Below are 20,543 nucleotides of genomic sequence, written 5' to 3'. Positions count from 1 at the left end.
TTAGCCTGAATGTCGTTAATGAAATATTATTTTTATCTCGTTCCAACATTTTGGGAAGGGGACTAATCCGTACATTCCATCCATCATGATTGTGAACCAGGTTAAAAAATAAATCTTTAGTAGATTGCGGTTCCAGAATTCGTTCGGTTAAAATATTGGAAAATAACTGGGCTCATGCCGAGGGTTAAAATCAATTGTAGTATAGAACAAAATTAAAAATGGAGAATTTTTAGAGAAGTAACCGAAACCAATAATAAGTTTCTCGGTTGAGAATTGTGCAAATAATTACGAAATGTCATGCTGTGTTCTCTGTAATATTTTACTTTTCTTCAGTTAACTTTCATTCCATGAGTGTCTGTGTAACATAATCATGATTGAGCTAATGGAACAGAAATTAAAATGTATTTTCTTGGAGTTATCTGGCAAGAGGAAGCAATATTTTTGTTAGTTGATCAGGGACAATGTGATAAGAGAATGGAATTTACATCGGTGCTTATACTCTGGATTTGATATTCTTAGCAGGAAGTACCACAACGAATAGCCTCATGAAATGGCCCAGTTAAGTGCAACACGTTAAAAATAGACTTTACAAACATTCGCTTTTGTTTCGGAACATTTAGTGCTTTCAGTTTATCTGTCATTCCAATTTACTGTGTTTAACTGACGAAGTGAATTCCTTGACTTTCGATAACCGACGACTGGACCGCGAGTATTCTTTTGAATTGGTGTCATGAAACGGGAATAAAATTGCTTACATTTTTGATAACTCCTAAAATCCGACTGAAGCATAATAATCTTGCCGATAATCTCTCTTTAATTCAAAGACCGGGCAGGACTCAGTCCATACCATAAAGTCGAAGGTAGTTGATATACCAGACTCTCACGGCAGGGTATAGCCCATGAAAATGGCTCTGATGTGATGTTGCGCCGTGTAGTTTGGTAGAAGTTTATCGACGTTTGCTTGCTGCCTTCAATATCAGGGCGACGAGTCTCCCTGATGAAGGCAGCAAGTACCTCTGATACATTCATAAACTTCTACCAGACTATACGGCGCAAGTCGTAAGCAGTTTAAACACTGTTTTCATATAGGTCACACAGCGTGTTTTTAAAACACTGGGCCCAATTGTCAAAATAAAAAAATCATTTACCTTCCCCAATTTTATCACAAAGTGGAACATTCTTGTTCTTATCGCTTCTTTTCTACGATGTGACCGGTACATGAATTTTATATCGGCGGTGATTACTTTTCGAGATCTCGCTGTAGAACATTTGTGGTGAGATTTACACGCACATCGATATATCGAATTAATTACGGAGATTTTCAGCTGTCTGTTACTTCGCCTACACTTTATGTAATCATGCCACACAGAACTGTGCATTCAGCTGTCGTAAGCAGTTTAGAAATGGATATGACAGATGACCTGAAATATCAGAGGAAACGGAGACGTAAATCATTGTATTTAACTTTTGAGTTAGGGTTTCTCCCTTCTCGAAGGTATCACCACCTTGTCGAAGGCAATCTGCCGGGTGAGGAGGCTTGCGTGCTCAAATGACCCTTAGGGCTATGCCGGCCTGAGCTTCGGCTCATGGTAGGGTCACCCAAGCCGGACAGGTCTAAGGAGATGCGCTAGACTAAGAGTGATACCCTGGTCCTCCAGGTTGGGGGTTGGGTGTAGGGCTAACAACCTTTCACCTTTAAAAAAAATATGTGTTACGAAAAAATCAACCAAGCCTCGGATCAGGACGGACTCTTTGGCACGACCACGGCAATTGAAAAAGGACATGAGATTTGGTACCTGGAACATTAGGAGCCTCTATAGGGCTGGGGCACTGAAATCAGTGTGTAGGGAATTAGGGAATTATAAGTTAGACTTAGTGGCAGTGCAGGAAGTGCGATGGGAGGGGGAGGGCACGATCCCAGTGGACAATTTTACATTTTTCTATGGAAAGGGGAATGACAATCATCAGCTAGGGACGGGTTTTTTTGTTCATAGCAGAATTAGGGCAGCAGTTAAGAGAGTAGAATTTGTTAGTGACAGGTTGTCTTACGTAATTTTGGAAGGACGTTGGTGCGACATCATTGTCCTTAATGTTCATGCCCCAACTGAAGACAAAAGCGATGATATCAAGGATAGCTTTTATGAAGAATTGGAATCAGTATTTGATACATTTGGCAAGTATCACATGAAAATTCTGCTAGGAGATTTCAATGCAAAAATTGGGAGGGAGGATGTCTTCAAACCCACAATAGGCAGCGAGAGTCTCCATGCACTTAGTAATGATAATGGCGTCAGAGCAGTGACCTTCGCTACGTCAAAAGATTTAATTGTAAAAAGTACAAAATTTCCACACCGTGATGTTCATAAATACACTTGGACTTCCCCAGATGGCAGAACACACAATCAAATAGATCATGTTTTAGTAGATAAGAGAAGGCAGACAAATGTAATTGATGTGAGATCATTCAGAGGAGCAGATTGCGACACTGATCATTATCTGGTGGTAGCAAAAGTGAGGGAGCGGCTTTCAGTAAGTAGACGAACTAAACAAAATTTTGACACAGAAAGATTTGATTTGAAAAAATTAAGTGAGGGAGAGGCAAAGGAACAATATCAAGTTGAAATTTCGAATAGGTTTCAAATTTTAGAGACAAATGAGGATAATGAAAGTGTGGACATCAACAGGGAGTGGGAAAATGTCAGAAACTGCATCAAAATTTCAGCAAAAGAGAAACTAGGATACTACAGGAGAAAGCAAAATAAACCGTGGTTTGATGAAGAATGTTCAAAATTAATAGATCGAAGGAAGCAAACAAAATTTCAATGGTTGCAGAACCCAAACAAAACAAATGCGGATAATCTATGTAACGTGAGACGTGAGGCTAGTAGAACCTTTAGGACTAAGAAAAGGGAATACCTGAAGGGCAAAATTGCTGAACTTGAGACAAATAATAAGGAAAAAAACATCAGAGACCTGTACAGAGGCATTAATAACTTTAAGAAAGGATATCAACCCCAGACTAATTTGGTAAAGGATGATAGTGGCAATTTGCTTGCAGATCCAATAAAAATTGTGAATAGGTGGAAAAATTTCTTTAGCGAGCTCTTAAATGTTCATAATACTGGTGATATTAGACAGATTAAAATGCATACAGCTGAACTGTTGGTGCCAGAACCTAGCTTAGATGAAGTGGAACTAGCCATTGGGAAGTTGAAAAGTTATAAATCTCCAGGAATTGATCAGATTCCGGCCGAATTAATTAAAGCAGGTGGCAAAGGGTTGCATATGAGGATCCATAAGCTTATTCAGTTAATTTGGGATAAGGAAGAGATGCCACATCAATGGAAGGAATCCATAATTATTCCTATTTATAAGAAGGGGGACAAGACTGAGTGTGGTAATTACCGAGGAATATCGCTGCTATCAACCTCATACAAAATTCTATCCAACATTCTTTTGGCAAGATTAACCCCATATGCGAATGAAACTATTGGGGATCATCAGTGTGGGTTCAGACGAAACAGATCAACGATTGATCAGATCTTTTGCATTCGTCAGATACTAGAGAAAAAATGGGAGTTCGGTGGGACTGTACATCAGTTATTTATAGATTTCAAAAAAGCCTATGACTCTGTGAAGAGAGAAGTGCTATATAATATTCTTATTGAATTTGGTATACCAAAGAAGCTAGTGGGTCTAATAAAAATGTGCTTAAATGAAACCTGCAGCAAAATTCGAGTAGGTAAATATGTATCTGAGACATTCCTCATCAAGAACGGTCTAAAACAAGGAGATGCTTTGTCTCCCTTGCTCTTTAACTTTGCGCTAGAATACGCCATCAGGAAGGTCCAAGGTAGGCAGGAGGGTTTGCAATTGAACGGGACACATCAGCTATTGGCATATGCTGATGATGTTAATTTATTGGGGGACGATATAAATACAATAAAGAGGAACGCAGAAGTTTTACTAGAGGCTGGTAGACAAGTGGGGCTGGAAGTAAATTCAGAAAAAACTAAGTACATGTTAGTATCTCGTCATCAGAAGACAGGCGGGCAAAATTATCTTAGGGTAGCTAATAAATCCTTTGAAAGGGTTACAAAGTTCAAATATTTGGGAACAACAATAACAAATCAAAATGATACTTGTGAGGAAGTTAGGAGGAGACTAAATTCCGGAAATGCTTGCTACTTCTCAGTCCAAAATATTTTGTCTTCCCGTCTGATTTCTAAGAACCTGAAAATTAAAGTATACAAAACAATAATCTTGCCTGTTGTTTTGTATGGGTGCGAAACATGGTCTCTCACTCAGAGGGAGGAACACAGATTGCAGGTGTTTGAGAATCGGGTGTTGAGGAGGATATTTGGGCCTAAGAGGGAAGACGATGGGGCGTGGAGAAAACTGCACAATGACGAGCTTAAAAATCTGTACTGCTCCCCCAGTATTGTGAGGGTGATTAAGTCGAGAAGAGTGAGATGGGCGGGACATGTAGCGCGCATGGATGGGACAAGAGGTGTGCACCGGGTACTGGTTGGGAAACCTGAAGGGAAGAGACCGCTGGGGAGACCTAGACGTAGATGGGAGGATAATCTCAGGCGGGATCTATCCGAGATAGGAGTTGAAGGAAACTGGATTTTGTTGGCCCAGGACAGGGTCCGGTGGAGGGCTTTGGTTAATTCGGTGATGAACCTTCGGGTTCGGTAAGCCATCTAGTTAGTTAGTTAGTTAGGGTTTCTCTCTCTGTGTGTGTAGGTGTGCACCCTTGCTGTTGAGAAACTGGCGAAGTTTTCTTTAAAGGTCCTATAACAACTGAATTGGGCTTCATATATTACGTTCATTTTCGTTTACCGAAAGTTCTTGGACGTTCAGAAGTTCGTGGGGGGGGGGGGGGGAGAAAGATTAGGTGTTTTAGTGGAAGAGAATTAATAAATGAATCAGTGAAGACTATTGTTTCTGGCATGGGATTTTTTTGTTTCTTTAATTTAATAAGTAGCTATTGCGTTATGTAGTACAAAATTTCTTTCGTATTAGTCCAGTTTTAGTGGTCTGGCGTTGCATTTCTAGTGAGATCAGAGCAGAATCCGTTGTATCTGGCCTATTTCTTTAGAACGTATAATTATTAGCTGAAAGGGAGTGACAGGAGACAAAAGATAATTTCATAATTATGAGTTTCGTAATTTGTACTCTGCCCAAATTACAGTGATTAAATCAAGGGGGATACTGTGGGTGGGGCTTGTAGTACGCATAGAACTGATGCGAAAATATGAAAACCTGGGAGATTTATTCATAGATGGGAGTTTAATATTGATATACATGTCAATGAAATAGGTTTGAGGATGATTAGTGGATTCATCTTGCCTTGGATCTGGACCAATGGCGTGCTCTTTTGAACAAGTAATGAACGTTTTGTTTCCACGAAAGGCAGAGTTTCTTGACTAGTGAGCGACTAGTAGCTTCTCCAAATGGACCCTTCTTAGTGGATTTGGCCTGTTACATCCACATTGTATTTGTCTGACGAAGCAACTTCGTTTGCTACTGAGCTGAGACATTCAGAATGTGCTGGCAGCCATGGCTATAATGTTTTAAAAGAAGAATGGACTAAGTATCATTTAAAGTTTTGTTATGTGAAACATGTGTTCATTGTTCATTCTAAAATACGTATGGCGACATGTAGCGTTGCAAATGAAAATGTAGCGATGTATGGGTGCCTAGGGAGTGTAATGCTGTGCAGACACGATAAAACACGCTGTAAGAAAGTAAGTCATGAACCATTTAAAAAAATCCAGAAACAAAAGGATGTGTGTGTGTGTTTGTTCGTGTTAAGAGCGATACCGGGTGACTGCAAAATAGTTGTTCATGTGTTCACGAATCTGTAATGTTACTAAGTTGTGTCGTCACCCACACGACAAGTCGTTTGCCCTTACATGCGGCAGGAACATTGCTTCGAAATGAACCAGTTTTTACTGTCAGAGATTATTTCTTTGTAACAGCACAATTAGTGCTAAGTGCTTTTAACGAAATGTAATCACAGCTGTGAAGTGGAACTTGCGTATAAGCAACAAATTACTTTAAAAACGTGTCTCTTTTCTTGAAAACTCAGTGGTTCAGAATAATCTGTGTTGCCTTCTTCCATATGAAGCAATCAAGAGTAAAATTCCTGCTACCACTGACTCGACAAAGGAAAGAGCAGTCATTAATTGTTTCACCCGAGTAGGTTATTTACAGACGCTCTCTCAGTCATGTAGGTTGTATGTTAAATTGATTGCGAATTATTCCTATGAACATAGAGCATTGTAGGAGGAAGAGCTCGTGGGCTATTTTAACTCCTTGACGATGAGTGTTTTGTTGCGAATTACTCATCCTCAGCTGTTAGCACGTTGGTTCATACGTGAAACCACTTTCAGTGCATTTGTATGTCATCCAATTTTCTTACAAAGTTTACAGGGGTTTTTATGTAAGTGCAATGTGAATATACGCCGAACTATAAGTCAAAGCTGAGTTTTCATAATTCATCCATTTTTACATTCATATTAAAAATTCTATTCTAGTTGTTGCCCTGAATGGATGAGGGCTATAATGGAAAACACCAGAACGAAGTTAGAATTTTTCCGAGCCAAGATTTGAACCACGACTTTCTGAACAGGAAGCAGAAGTAGGAAAAAATGGTCATCCGCGGCATTCTTTACATTTAAAAGCTTCAGATGTTACGTCATCTTTAGGACGCAGTACATTCAGTTTATAAAAAGTATGCAGGCGTATAGATGGAACAAAAGCCCGCAGAACACGGAAGCGGATTGCATTTTTTATTCAATTGTACTCGTGGGCTAAACACAAGGATTATAATACCTCCTGTTTCTAATCCAATAAATGTACATTAAGAAGTAACAGAGAATTGAACATCAGCAAATATTGAATCGATTAATATTTAAATTGCTTCTTTTTCGACACCGTTTCCTTCAGACATTTAGCGGATGTGGTCATGAAATGTGAGCTGAGAGAAAAGAGTATTTTATTCATGTTTGTCCATTGTAGTTTCATGCCCGACATTTATGCTGCCAGGTTAATAGCAGCAGCTGCCGTTGTTGGTGTTTACAAATTGTGTAATCACGTTGAGTAGGAGAAATCGGTCATTGCTTATTTTAAAGCATTGAAAGTGAACGACTTCTGCGGTAACGCAACTTATTTACATCTGGGAAACATTGGTTTGAATCGCGGAGTCCGTTTATAATTATTAAAATGTTTCTCAATACCAGATTAAATTCGGGGAACACTTGATGTCATTAAGTTCAACATTATTGTTTTTATTTCCTATATAAAAGCGTAAATATTAAACAATACATAACTGTGCTTTTATTTCTTGTTTATATGAACATGAATATTCATATCATACCTTAAGGGAAGAACACATATACTTCGGGTGTTTAAGAACAAGATGACAGACGACAGGGCAGAATTTCCGAAGTTCACCACCGATTCCAGTAAACGTTTCCGTCCGCCTTCTTCGCTCTTTGCAGCTGTTCTCTCTGGAAAATGTTACTCATTCAAACTGTTATTGCGTTTTCGTATCTTATTATTTTTGTGTGTCTTTAAACTATGAATCTAACCGAGTAATGTGTCCATGTCTTTCAAACACACGTCTTGATTGTGATATTGTGATACCCCCCGATTTCTAACTTCCTTCCATTTTGAGATGTTATTCAATTTTTCGTCTGTCATGTGTAACTCAAAACACGATCCTTGCCTACAACGTGCGATGCAGGTTTCTTAGAAATTCCGAGAACGAACTTTAAGAGAACTGCGATAATACAGAATTCCTGTATATGAAATTTTGGATTTACGAAAATGCCAACTGAAACTGTAAAGTAATTAACTTGTTGATGGCAATCTTCTGGGTAATAACGCCTTGTGGACTTGGATATCAACGTTTCGGAGGAATATGTTGCCTCATTGAATGCTTCTCGGAAATGTTATCTACCTGTAATGCCACACGGCGTTATAACTCGGAAAAAAGACATCGACAATTTCAACGCTGTGACAATCTCAAGTTTTATTGTGTAGATTTCCGGTTTGCTGGTAGATAAACGGAAACTGAAACGATAAATCGGCCACCGTCGTAAACGACCGAGGGGCTGTTGTTATTAGACCTATGTCTGTTATGTAGTATTTGTTGATGTAACTTGAAGATGAAGATTTCTGTCTTCTGGGTTGTTGCGCTGTGTAGTATGGTCGATGTTTACCAACGTTTCTGAGGTCATACTGCCTCCGTCGTCAGGGCAATGACATCGACCAGACTACACAGCGCAACAACCCAGAAGACAGAAATCTTCATACTCACCGCTGTGAAAACATCAAATCTTACTTAACTTGAAGATGATTGTCTTCTGGGTTTTTGCCCCGCGTAGTCCGGTATAATAGAAGTTTACCGACGTTTCTGAGGCGATTGTTGTCTCCATCATCAGGGCGACTCATCGCCCTGATGATGGAGACATTGCACATTCGTTCTCCATTTATATATTAATAATTTAGTTATATGTGAAGGCTTAACGTGTTGTTTCTTCTGTTGCAGGTATGTTACTGCTACGCACGGTTTGCTTTTTCTGTAAGCCACGAATTTGTTTCCTGTCGTAAGATTTGAGTAAGTGTGAACGTTTTTCATTTATCGGTTACGACACTCTTTCTCAACAGGTGGACTGCAAATTTATTAGATTCTACTGTTTTATTTTGTTGATGCTGTAATGCTAAGTTTGAAGTTTCTTTCGTCATATTTTTACTTCCACATTAGAGTAAAAACAAGACAAAATTACATCTTCTGACGACAATTTAGTTAGTACAGTATATTCTGTTTAATAAAAAGGGGTGAGAATATCTGGGAGGGTGTAAGCTATACAAGAAATGTTGAGAAAAACTGGGTTTAATTACATTCAAATTTAGAAAGCAATTTTTTTTAAAAAATTCAACGCTCTTTTTAAATTGCCTTTAGATTGGTGTTTTTAGTTTTGCGTTTCTTCCATGTTTCTTTACGTAAGAAACGATAAATAATTTACTCTCGATACTTACAAATGCGAATTCCTGTCTATTTTATACTTACAAATAGAGAGTATTATTTTTCTAATACCGAAGCATTTGTCGCAGAAGGAGAATAATTGCATTGACTATAACTATACTGATCATGGCATGGAGAGTTATACGGTTATTTTCTGACGGTGTATCAGTTTGTAATGTTGTGCATCTATGAAGGAAATACGCTAAATATTTCTTGTGTGATTAGCGAGAAGCAACCATTTGCTGCTATTTTGTGATATATCCTCATTTTACACGTATCCGCATACTAACTTAGTGCAGTCATCATAGTATTGAGATGCTAAGCCACGCCCTCAATAATACTTAATGGACTCGCGTTAAATTTGCCGACCACTTCAATTCACAGGTAACTTTAATACTCTCCCCCCCCCCCCTCCCCCAACGCTCCGATCCCATTCATCGAAGGCAAACATCCATCTATCCGTTCCTGTGCACAATTACAACGTTAGTTATTAGATCTTCGCACGAAATGAACGTAACGAACGCATAATGGGGACAGAGTCTGTCCGTCCGAAATGTCGTATGTTTCATCTTCGAAACGGTTAGACGCATTTGGATGAAATCATGAATAAGGAGTAAAACTAGTTGGCACAGAGTTCTAATATGAGTTTTAAAGTTTTTAAATCTTAAACATGAGAGAAATAGCTGTGGGTTACGAAGGGGTAGAAGCTGTGGACTAAGGGTCGTGGCCTATTCTAAGGACCTTTTACGAAACTTCTTCTTTAGGGACAGAAGAAAACTGAATATTTCGTATTCGGACAGACTGTTCTTCGACCAGTGATCCATAAATGTGGCTCGGCAGTACATTTGAAATATCTTTATATTGACTTTTTCTTGTACTTTAAAGGGAACCGACATTATGACGTCATCTATTGAAAAGAAACGAGAAAATTTGTGAGAAGTATGGGAATCAAAATACAAATTTTTAAACTGATTCCTAATGTACGAAGTGTGGGCTTTAAAATAATACGTTTATTGCTACAGTCAGTTTGATATTGACGCTCAAAATCAAGAACTGACATCTATTTAAGACTGGAGGATTTGAAAGTGCCATGCCGGGATCAATTTCAAGGAAGTATGCCGGAAGAGACGCGACGCAGTGGCTTCTTCTGTCGCGTTACCTCCACAGCGTCCTCCTCGGCAATTACCTCTGCACGGGGCCCACACAACGCACACACACGTCTGTATCGAGCGCGATGTTGCAGCGGGCGTGAAACCACCAAATGAAATAGCAAGCGGAAGGGTGGTCGGTGAACAGAGTTTTAAACCAGCCTTGCATCTATGGCCGTGTTCGTTACCATGGGAACATTGCCATGACGTCACCGATCTTGCTGTCACTCTGCTTCGGCAAACGACTTCCATATTGAAAGCGCCACATTGCATAACTTACCTGTGCAAACATATAATTTCATCAGATATTCGTCGAAGATTTCTGTCTTCTGGGTTGTTGCGCTGTTTAGTCTGGTCGATGTTTACCAACGTTTCAGAGGTCATACTGCCTCCGTCATCAGGGCGATTCTTAGTATGAAGATTTCTGTCTTCTGGGTTGTTGCGCTGTGTAGTCTGGTCGATGTTTACCAACGTTTCAGAGGTCATACTGCCTCCGTCATCAGGGCGATTCTTAGTATGAAGATTTCTGTCTTCTGGGTTGTTGCGCTGTGTAGTCTGGTCGATGTTTACCAACGTTTCAGAGGCCACACTGCCTCCGTCATCAGGGCGATTCATCGATTGAAGCGGTCTTGGTGGCATCAACTTAGTATTTGCCTGAGGGACTGAGGAAAACTATCAAAAACCCAATTATTATTTAGATTTCACCGTATTTGCTATTGAACATTTCAAGACATACAAATTCCCTTTATGTAGGCTCATGATTAGGCCTAAATGGCAAAACAATATAGGATACAGTCGTTTTATCGGTATTGAATATTACAAATGTATGTGAAACCTGTGTTGTTATATGCAGATAGCAGACATTCGATACATAATGACGTGTGTAACCAAGCGAGTCCAACACTCTCTTCAGTACGAATAGTGGATGGTTGGGTATCGACCAGCTGTGAAAGAAACAGTTATTTGGCGCGCACCAACAAGCCAGCAGGTCAGTGGTCGGCGAGGCTACCCAGTCAATAAATCAATCAGGTAGCCGGTCAGGCAGTCAGAGCAGTCATTCAGCAATTCGCTCATTCAGTCAGCCAGTCAGACTCACAGTTTGTCGGTCATTAAGTCGGCGGGTAAGTCAGTACGTCCTATCAAACAATCTTGATATCTTATTTCATAATTTATCCTATTAATTTATCTTACGTTGACTACGTTGAGGAAATTGGGAAACATTAGAAGTCGGGGGGGCCCTAACATGTACCTGACATATTTATTTATGCCTCGATGAATAATCTCCACAGCTCAGCCCATCAACACGGATCGCTGTCTATTAATCTTTCCGAAGCTTGCCTTTTGATACGAATAAAACAGACAGATATAGTTTCTGCTTGTACATCCTTACACCTTAATGGAAAACGTATAATAGAGTCCGGTCTGTGTAGGTTACTTGTATAATAAGACGGTACGTGATCGTCCGTGAATTTTATACTTTAACTTTGGGCTACAATTAATGTCTTCTTGTTTGCCACACGAAGCAACACCCCAGAACAAAGACATCTTCATACTCACCGCCGTGAGAACCTGAAATCTCATCAGGCTTAGTTACGTTAAGGAATAAGATGTATACTGTAATCTTTGGATACAGTCTCTTCATAAATGTATCTTACGTTCTCGTAAAACCGCCTTTGAATTGTAAGATTTGAGGTTTTCACAGCGGTGAGTATGAAGATTTCTGTCTTCTGGGTTGTTGCGCTGTGTAGTCTGGTTGATGTTTACCAACGTTTCAGAGGTCATACTGCCCCCGTCATCAGGGCGATTCTTAGTATGAAGATTTCTGTCTTCTGGGTTGTTGCGCTGTGTAGTCTGGTAGATGTTTACCAACGTTTCGGAGGTCATACTGCCTCCGTCATCAGGGCAACAACCCAGAAGACAGAAATCTTCGCCTTTGAATTCAGTATGTTGCAATATTTTTCACGTATCCTAACGAAGGAAATTTGCAAATGCGAACAGAGATCTTAAAACATTTTCATCCAGCCAGAATTCTACTTGTAGCATCGTAAAATAAATGAAGCAAGCAACTTTCGCGGTTAAAGTCAGAACTTGATAAAATGCGACATGAGGAGGCACTGACATTCTGTGTTGACGAAGGAAACTAATTGTCGAAGCCAGAGAACATGCTAGATCTGAAGTACAAAACCAGGAAACTCCCTGTACTTTAGCGGGTGGGGCGTCTGAGACCGGACGGACCGATGGATCGAAACTACCTCGGGTTTGTCCGGGAACGGTCGTTTGGCTGATACCATGAACGTCGTAGAACAGGAAATGACGTAGTCATCATGGAGGACGATCAAGAGCAACAGGGTTGCACAGCGAGTTGGCCTGATGCTGAACATCAGGTGAGGGAATTGATGTTATTTTATGTTTGCTTGGTGTCGCTTGCAAAGAATCTTCGAGGTCGAGACTGCACAAATTTGATTCTTCATTTGACCACAAAATTGCCTGTTTTTAAGCAATGGGAGGTAAACTTCAGTGTGCTAACGAGTTTTAAGTGGTACATCCTGTTGTGTGTTGATCTTTAGGTTAACAGTCGAACAATGTTTTATAAAAGTCTTAATTTTTATTGAGATGCCCTACATGTTTCCATCTAAATTGGACATCTTCATGTGGTTCTGTCTAAGTGTTCGAAACTAATAGACATGGCTGCTAATTTGTATACACATTTTCTGTCGCTGACTTTACCACGTCTTAAGCAGCTTACCTACTTCAGTGGAGTGGACTATGTAGAAGTACTCACCGGTGGAAAGCTGTAGTTCAGTTACTCTAATGTTACGCATCCACCATCGCTCATTAATCACATGAATGCGCGGGTAATTTATTTTTATTGCTGCATATTCATTTATGCAATTCACCTGTTTCTGTGTTTTAGAAATTAATGCAGTTAATAAAATGTTTATAAAGTAGCTTAACTTACCATTTACGTAGCCATGTAGGTGTGAAATAAATTCTGGTAAAGGGAAAACATTTACTTAATCCCTTCCTAATTTTATGTTAATATATTTGCAATAAGGACAGTCATCTGTGATATTTACTTTAATGGGGCGGCCTGTTATAAAATTTAATTTAATTTAATTTACACTTTCAGACTTACAGGAATCGAGTGTTAACCTCAGAGAAAGTTTGGACGTCTTTTATAATGTTTTAGCGCATTCAGAAATACGGACCGACTGTGCTCGTGTACGAATGGACGGACGGAAATACAGGTTGATTGGTTCTATCATTGCATTAAGGTTGTGGCAAACCCGTCATTACCGTCTGCAAATTAAGAGCCTGGGTAACCAATGGATGGGACACTCGGAGCTGTATGAGATTTCGAAGGAAATTAACTGTATCCTACTTCCAAGAATTGAACTCCACTAAATCGACTTAGGAATAGCGTAATAGTAGTGACTTCAGTTCACGACTTGCGTAAGATAATTGTGTTATGTCGCGTAGAATTAAACTTTGCGATAGGAATAATGGGGGGTCCGCAGTGGCCGCGCGGTCGCTGGGACCGTGGGTTCGAATCCCACTCAAGCCATAGATGTTGTCCTGTGTACAGGTAGAGGCCTTGCGACGGGCCGATCCCTCGTCCAAGGAGCCCTACCGAATGTCTATAGATCAAGCCAACGAAAAGTTGGGACCCGCAGTGCTCAGGCACTTGAAGAACGGGTCGTTCCCAGTATCCTAGATAGGAATAATGACAGTGTTTGTTCTTGCAGGTTCATATTATAATTTACTTCAGAGTGTAGTGCGTTGTTACACAGAAATAATGTTCTCGTAGACTGACAACAGGAAGATGTTTGTGATTTATTTTATCAATTTTGCTAGTTTCCGTTATTTACTGTTTTATTTAATTCTTTTGTTTTTATATCTTTATGCAGCATATGTCATTGTAGATATCAAATCACGGCTCATAGATTAACTATACACACTTGTTGGTCAGTGAGCGGTTAACAGTTTATAAGTCATGGCTCTTTGTTTCTTACTGTGTATTGATGCTTGATCATAACTTGTTTGTCAAACCCTCTCTGACGTCTTCAGCAGAATATTCAAAATGTGTATTGTAGACCTGTACAGATGAACCGCGAGGTTTTGCAAATAATCTATGTTACTTTATAAAGATATGGAGATATTGTAATGTTATATATTACGTCATTCTAGTAATTTTTAACCTTGGAGTCCTTGCTAATCATGCCCCAGTATTATGAATTATAGGTGTTGTGATTGATTGTTTCCTGCAGTGGGATCTCCAAGGCTCAAGGACGTGTTTTTGGGCTCAATTCTCGAGTCGAAAAGTCCCAGTGAACATATGTTAGAATGTCAGACGTTTCAGAGGTCCTTGATGCCTCCATGATCAGGGCGATGTGTTGGAGGCAGCAAGGACTAATGAAAAGTTGGTAAATTTTTACCAGACTACAAAGCCCAACGTCATAAAATCAATCATCATAAAAAGTATAATTCTCGTCTGACGGGCCACACGCTAAGCCTGTGAAAAAAGTATAAGCACTCTTTCGTGAACCAAAAACAACTTGTAATAAGTTCGGTATGTAGCAAATTAAATTTAATTCGTGTCAGTGGGTGGGACAGGATAAAGAATGTACACTTCGTCTTTGTTGGAGCAGGAGAAAAACGCGTAGTTCAGCGTTGACCCATTTCTTTTGTTCGTGTTCACTTGCTCTGACGCTGCCCGTCTGGATCTGTCTCTTCTTGCCGAGGCGAAGGAATGCGCGCTTCTTCTTGTACAGACTTTACCAAACCCACTGTTATACACTATTAATTACTGCTGTACAAAGTAAATTAACAGGGGTACAAACTTTATTTATGACCGCGTTTTATTAGGTATCGGATTTAGGAATTTCCACACTAGGATCGTTGGTTCGGATCCTACTCTAAGGATGGATATACGAGTATATCTGTTTTTTTTCGTCTATAGGTAGAGGCGTTTCGACTGGTTAATCTTCTTATCCCCGCCCAATTATTTCTACCGAATGCCGAAAAGAGCCCCAAAATCTCTGTGAGATTTGTGTTAAATTTAAAATTCGTACCTATAATAGTTCTCTTGTTATCACTATCGAAACGGTAGCTGAATATAGAATTAGCGTAGCCGCCATGTTGTTTTATACTCTAAAAAATTACCATAACACAATTTGCATTCTTTACATTATTTTGTGATCCTTTATTATTGGAACTAGTGTCTCACACTTCACAAGTTCGCGCGGCTGCCGTGTTATTTTTACTAATTGTTTAAATTTAAAAGTACTAATTTGGGTGCCCTCTAATGGCATAATGTTTATGCAAAACCTCATAAAAATCCGTCCATCAGTACTCGAATTGAACAATGGTGTCGGAGAGTCAGCCCTGTTTCGACCCATTTCGTGCACATACCAGAAAAAAAGCATAGCAAAGCTTAAATTTGTTTACGGCTTATCGTTGCTTTATAGAAAATATGGCGTGCCAGTTCAACTATATTAGTTACATCGCATGAGACACGGAATAACAGTGTTGTACGTTTATAATAATATATTAGACGTACTAAAATACGCTTCTAAATTCAAAAGAACCTTATTTATAACTCAGTGATTTATATGTATTATCGAAATCACAGTCTTGGGAGTTGTTTGTAAATATCAGGTATAATATAGTCCTGTATCGGAAGAAACTGTATTTCACTTCGTCATTAATTTACAAGCTAGAAATGAAGTGAGATGTATAATGTGCAACTTCCTTATCTTATTTCCTGATTTCACAAGAAAAGCGGGGCCTATGAACTGCTGTGTGTGTGTGTGTGTACGTCTGTCGCTCAAAATATATTGTGGTCCAAAATACCATTTACTAGTAAATGTAACGCATTGCTACTTTAGTTGTTCATGGAATAAACAGTTGTTCTTGTTTAATTCATTTGAGCTCTTTTCTTCCATTCTTTTCGTACTCAGAACTGAGGCCAGTATTTCAAGAGGACGTTAGGCATCACGTTCCCATTGGTGTCAGTAACAGTTTCCGTTTAAGGCGAGCATTTGTTACTTAAATCTGTAAAATTTTGTGGTGTGACACAATTATGTAATCTGTGAATTCAATGTCTTCACAACCCATACAGTGTTCCTAGAAAACTATATGGAGAGTTGAAGAATTACTTGGGACGAAGCTGAAACTACGGTTACCTTTTAGGTAGTAAATAACTCTAAGAAACGTATTCCAGGGAGCAAAGTTCTTCTTGAGAATCCAATATTCACACATTCGAGAAATTTATCATCTTTTATGGACCCCGATGGTTAAAAACCGTGTACTAGCGGCCCCTGTTCTGAGCCACATGAATCCAGACCGTCATTCTATCTTTTTTCTTTGACTTATGGTAACAGACCACCCGGGGTGTGTGACTGTGCATCTCATTTCTCATGGCTCAAGGCCGCGATGGTTCATGCCCAGTGAGACAGATCAGAAGTGAAAGTAGACCAGACGGTTGATCCAGTCGATCAATCATTTAAACCATTTGGATTGTTGCTAGCTCCATGGCTCTGTCTTTCAGAAGCTAATAGTCGTTTCGGCAGAAAAAAAGTCCACGGATTTCATGGAACATGAAATTCATTACCGTGTTTACAAAGTTTATCGTGGGTCCCAGTAGTGAGCCAGATTAATCCAATCCATACAAACATACGCTATATTTCTAAGATGTATTATTATATTTATGATAGTATCCCTCCAACCTGCTGGTCTGGTTGTGATGTGTGGAGGATAGTGTAATTTGTTATATGCCAAAAACAACGTGAAGGCTTTATAGTGTATTACCTTTGTGTACTAAGACGTCTTTGTTATTTTGCGGAAGTTACCCCTTTTTTATTTCATGCACTTTTCCTTTTCTACACGTTACTGTTTGTGGATAAGAGAGATGAAAAAGTGAAAGTGTAACTTAAGTTGAAGCCATGTCACCATCGACTGCAGGGATAGGCCTTTCACGTCTTCTAGCTTTACCGTTCAGGCTAATAGATTACTTTCAGAATTGTACAGTTGAGCTGACTGCGTTGTTGTATGACGTCGCATAGAACGGTAATACGTCACTAATTCTTATTACAGACGTCGTCCCCCACTCCCAGCAGTTCGAGGATATTGTTATGTACGGTTTCGTTCCTCAGCTAATATTTTTAAGTTTAAAATAAGCTTGTTTATGCCATTAGCAACAAGTATCCTTTTGTTTGTTTAGACCTAGCAGGTAGGAAGGCGAAACAGCACGAAAGGTAATGTCATTAACATAAGAAACACAGGGCATGCGGTTTTGCTGGCAGTGACAGATACGACATTAAACCGCTTTTCGCCTCTCATTTGTTGATGCGTAGGTTTAAACGCCGTATGAACTGAAGGTTCATTTTAGATGCGAGAGTTCCTGTATATGTCGTTTGTATTCAAGCTCAAACAACACGCAGCCACGTGGATTCATCTACCACCAAAACATTGCAAAATTCGAATTTTTTGTGTATGATGACGGATTTACTGCCAACTGTTGAAAACACAATGCACAACTGGCTACTTCAATACAAAGTTATGGAATTGAGTTCGAGCGATATTTGCTGAATTCAATTGAAATTCAGTCTTTGAGTTTTAACTCCAGAGAATTTAGTTATGAATGTTTAAAAAGATTAATCAATTGTTTTCGCCTCTCTTAACCAATCAGTGAGTGACCTGATAGTATATATCTTTCAGTTCGTTAATTTTCTAAGATGCTATGTGGATGCTTTATTGATGGTGCATCTTAAAGTACAGAACTGTTTCCCAATCTTTAAATTTTGCAGTTTACTACCGTCTCTCATCTTTAATGACGTGGGAACGAGACCAACTGTAGTGTTTTCTTGGCCCGAGATTAATGCTTCTTCCCGCTTGTCAAACATTCCAGAACAGGAGTTTGGCGTGAATTCATCCTTCCAAGTCCGGATCATAGGCAGTAACATGCATTTCTAATTCCCACAGACCAGGGTATGGCAATAGATAGGTCTACGTATGCACTTCGAAAAATTGTATTCAACCCAGCGTTAGAATAGTGCCACGTAACAAGAATAAAGTATATTAATAAAGGTAAAGTTGGTCCTGGTACCTACTAAGCACCACGCCATGAAGAGGTTTGGGGGTGTCGAGGTATATCCCCACTCTTTCTTTGCCTCGATATTAGATAGAGGTGAGTGTTCAGCTTCACACTTCGTCCACTTTACCCCAGGTAAAGGATCCCAAGTACCTACTGGATAGGAGGATGGGTTTACCCAGAGCCGGTCAGGAAGCTGTTGTAAGAGAAAAATCTCTCTTAAGACAAAAGTGAGGAAAATTCCCGAATTGTATGTTTATAGTCAGGAGTTTTTGCACAAGTTTAAATTAACAGAATAATGGCCTTAATAAGAATGATCGGGCCTCATTTCCTTGTGCTCAGCGGGACTTGGTGCAAAATTATACGCACATTCGCACTCCCCAGCATCCATGTATACAATGCACTCTGCATGCGTAACACGCTTGTTGAGAAATCGTGGCTGAATTCCAGACAAAATAAACACGACGGAACAGAATCAAGCAAAACAAAGAAAAATGACAGTGAATTTGATAAAATAACGTTTAATATCCACAAAATAAATTGAAAATGAATTACGTTAAATTAAATTTAAAACTGTATTTAAAATTTAACTGAAATGACCAGAATAATGTCCCCTTACTTTTCTATTTGAGAATTTTCAGAACGCCGACATTTAAACTGCTTCTTAAGCTTAGCGCATTTCAAACGCAGTTGTTTCCTTATTTGTTGTTTATTTAATGACGCTGTGGGTGGCTCAGACTGTGTAACATCGTATAATATGATGAGTAATGAGTAGGCTAATCGATTCGAAGGGATGTGGAAGGAAGTGGTCGTGGCCTAATATAAGGTATTATACTGGAATTTTCCTGTAATAACTAAGAGAGCTATAAAAATTCTGAGGATAGACAGTCCTTGACTCGGGTCGACACAAGAACTGAGGATCTCTCGTTTTCGAAGTAGCAAAGCACCCGGCTGCCATGTTCTGTTCATCTTACCCTTCTTCGTCTTCTTCGGGCGATAAATTATAGGATTACTTGGGAATATAAAAGCAATTAAATTTTGTATTTTAAATCGGAATAATGAATTACGAGCTGGTAATAGAGATTTAAATGTCATTATGAAAATGTATTTTAGGAACATTTTAATGCCATTGTGCTTCGTAATACACTTTGTAGACCAGTGGATTAGAAAACCGTGTAATTAGTATTTATTCGATATCACTGCACTTTTATCAGTTTATTTTGTCAGAACACACCACCTGCTGCTTCATGTAATACTATTAAAGGTAATTACACTAAAACATTATGGTTCTAGTCCTATACGAAACGCAAATACTCATCAAATTTCTTGGTCCCAGTTTAATCACAGCACATCATTTTAATTACCATTGGACTGCGGTAGGTTGATCTGTTTGCGAAATCACATTTCAGCAAAGCAAATAGCATCCACTGTGTTGCCACTTGTACAGTCAGCATGCTTTTCTGGAGAATAAATCAAATACCATAAATAAATTACATCTATTATAGATGGGTGGACATTATGAATATGGATCTTGCAGAAATACGTTACGAGGGTGGGGGATGGGGCCGTGACTCAATGCAGAGATGGAAAGCGATCCTCGGTAATAAATATTTGGGCACCATAAAATACAGGAAATTGATAACCGAGCGGCTGTTAACTTCTGAAGACAGACTATGATTCATGGAGTTCATTATCAACACCATATTGTGAGCATCTAGACCACCACCCATTAAACATTTTACCACGTAATTTGGGCTTATTCATTTGGTATAACTGAAATGTGTTTGTTCGTATCCTATGATAAAGTGTTTCCAATTTATGATTCATTAACAGATTTATTTCTGCGGACGGTTTAGGATTCATAATCGCCAGATTTTAAAATGCACGGGAGATATTTTGATGGTATTGCCTGGAAACTTATGATTAGCTGCAAGGTTTAGGACTTCCACCTGTTATAATCTTCGTGTTAACCGAATTGAGTCTTCTATATCTTCGGTGTTTAATTTGAGGTATGAACAGAATTAGTCAATAATATTTAGACAAACGTCGGTTTTAAATGATTAAGTCTGTTTGACTGTCCGAAGTTTCGTGAAGTTATAGGGAACACGATACAGAATTCTGATGTTTGTCAATGATGAAACATGGGCATTGCTGTCTTGCTATCTGGAAGACAGGGAGCACAATAATCTATCTTGTAGACTTGCCTATTAAGTTTGCCCTATCTGTAGTAATAGTAGATCTGAATCTAAACATGCCAATTTGC

General features: G+C 39.2%; 1 protein-coding gene across 4 annotated transcripts in view; it reads left to right on the top strand.

Moving 5' to 3' along the window:
- Shab (potassium voltage-gated channel shaker cognate b) overlaps positions 1-20,543 on the top strand; it is a 138,220-nt gene that overhangs the window by 28,146 nt on the left and 89,531 nt on the right. The window contains exon 1 of one of the 4 annotated variants that reach the window (XM_087350346.1): positions 12,500-12,572. The exons of the other annotated variants lie outside the window; for them this stretch is intronic. The gene's annotated coding sequence lies outside the window, so the exon portion shown is untranslated. Of the gene's footprint in view, positions 1-12,499; positions 12,573-20,543 lie in introns of those variants that run through there. 4 annotated transcript variants of the gene reach the window in all.

Source organism: Zootermopsis nevadensis, unplaced genomic scaffold (genome assembly GCF_977971745.1).
Source record: "Zootermopsis nevadensis isolate Lab colony 2312 unplaced genomic scaffold, Znev_1.0 Znev_ptg000017l, whole genome shotgun sequence".
Lineage (NCBI taxonomy): Eukaryota > Metazoa > Arthropoda > Insecta > Blattodea > Termopsidae > Zootermopsis > Zootermopsis nevadensis.
This window is presented reverse-complemented; position numbering and strand designations above follow the sequence as displayed.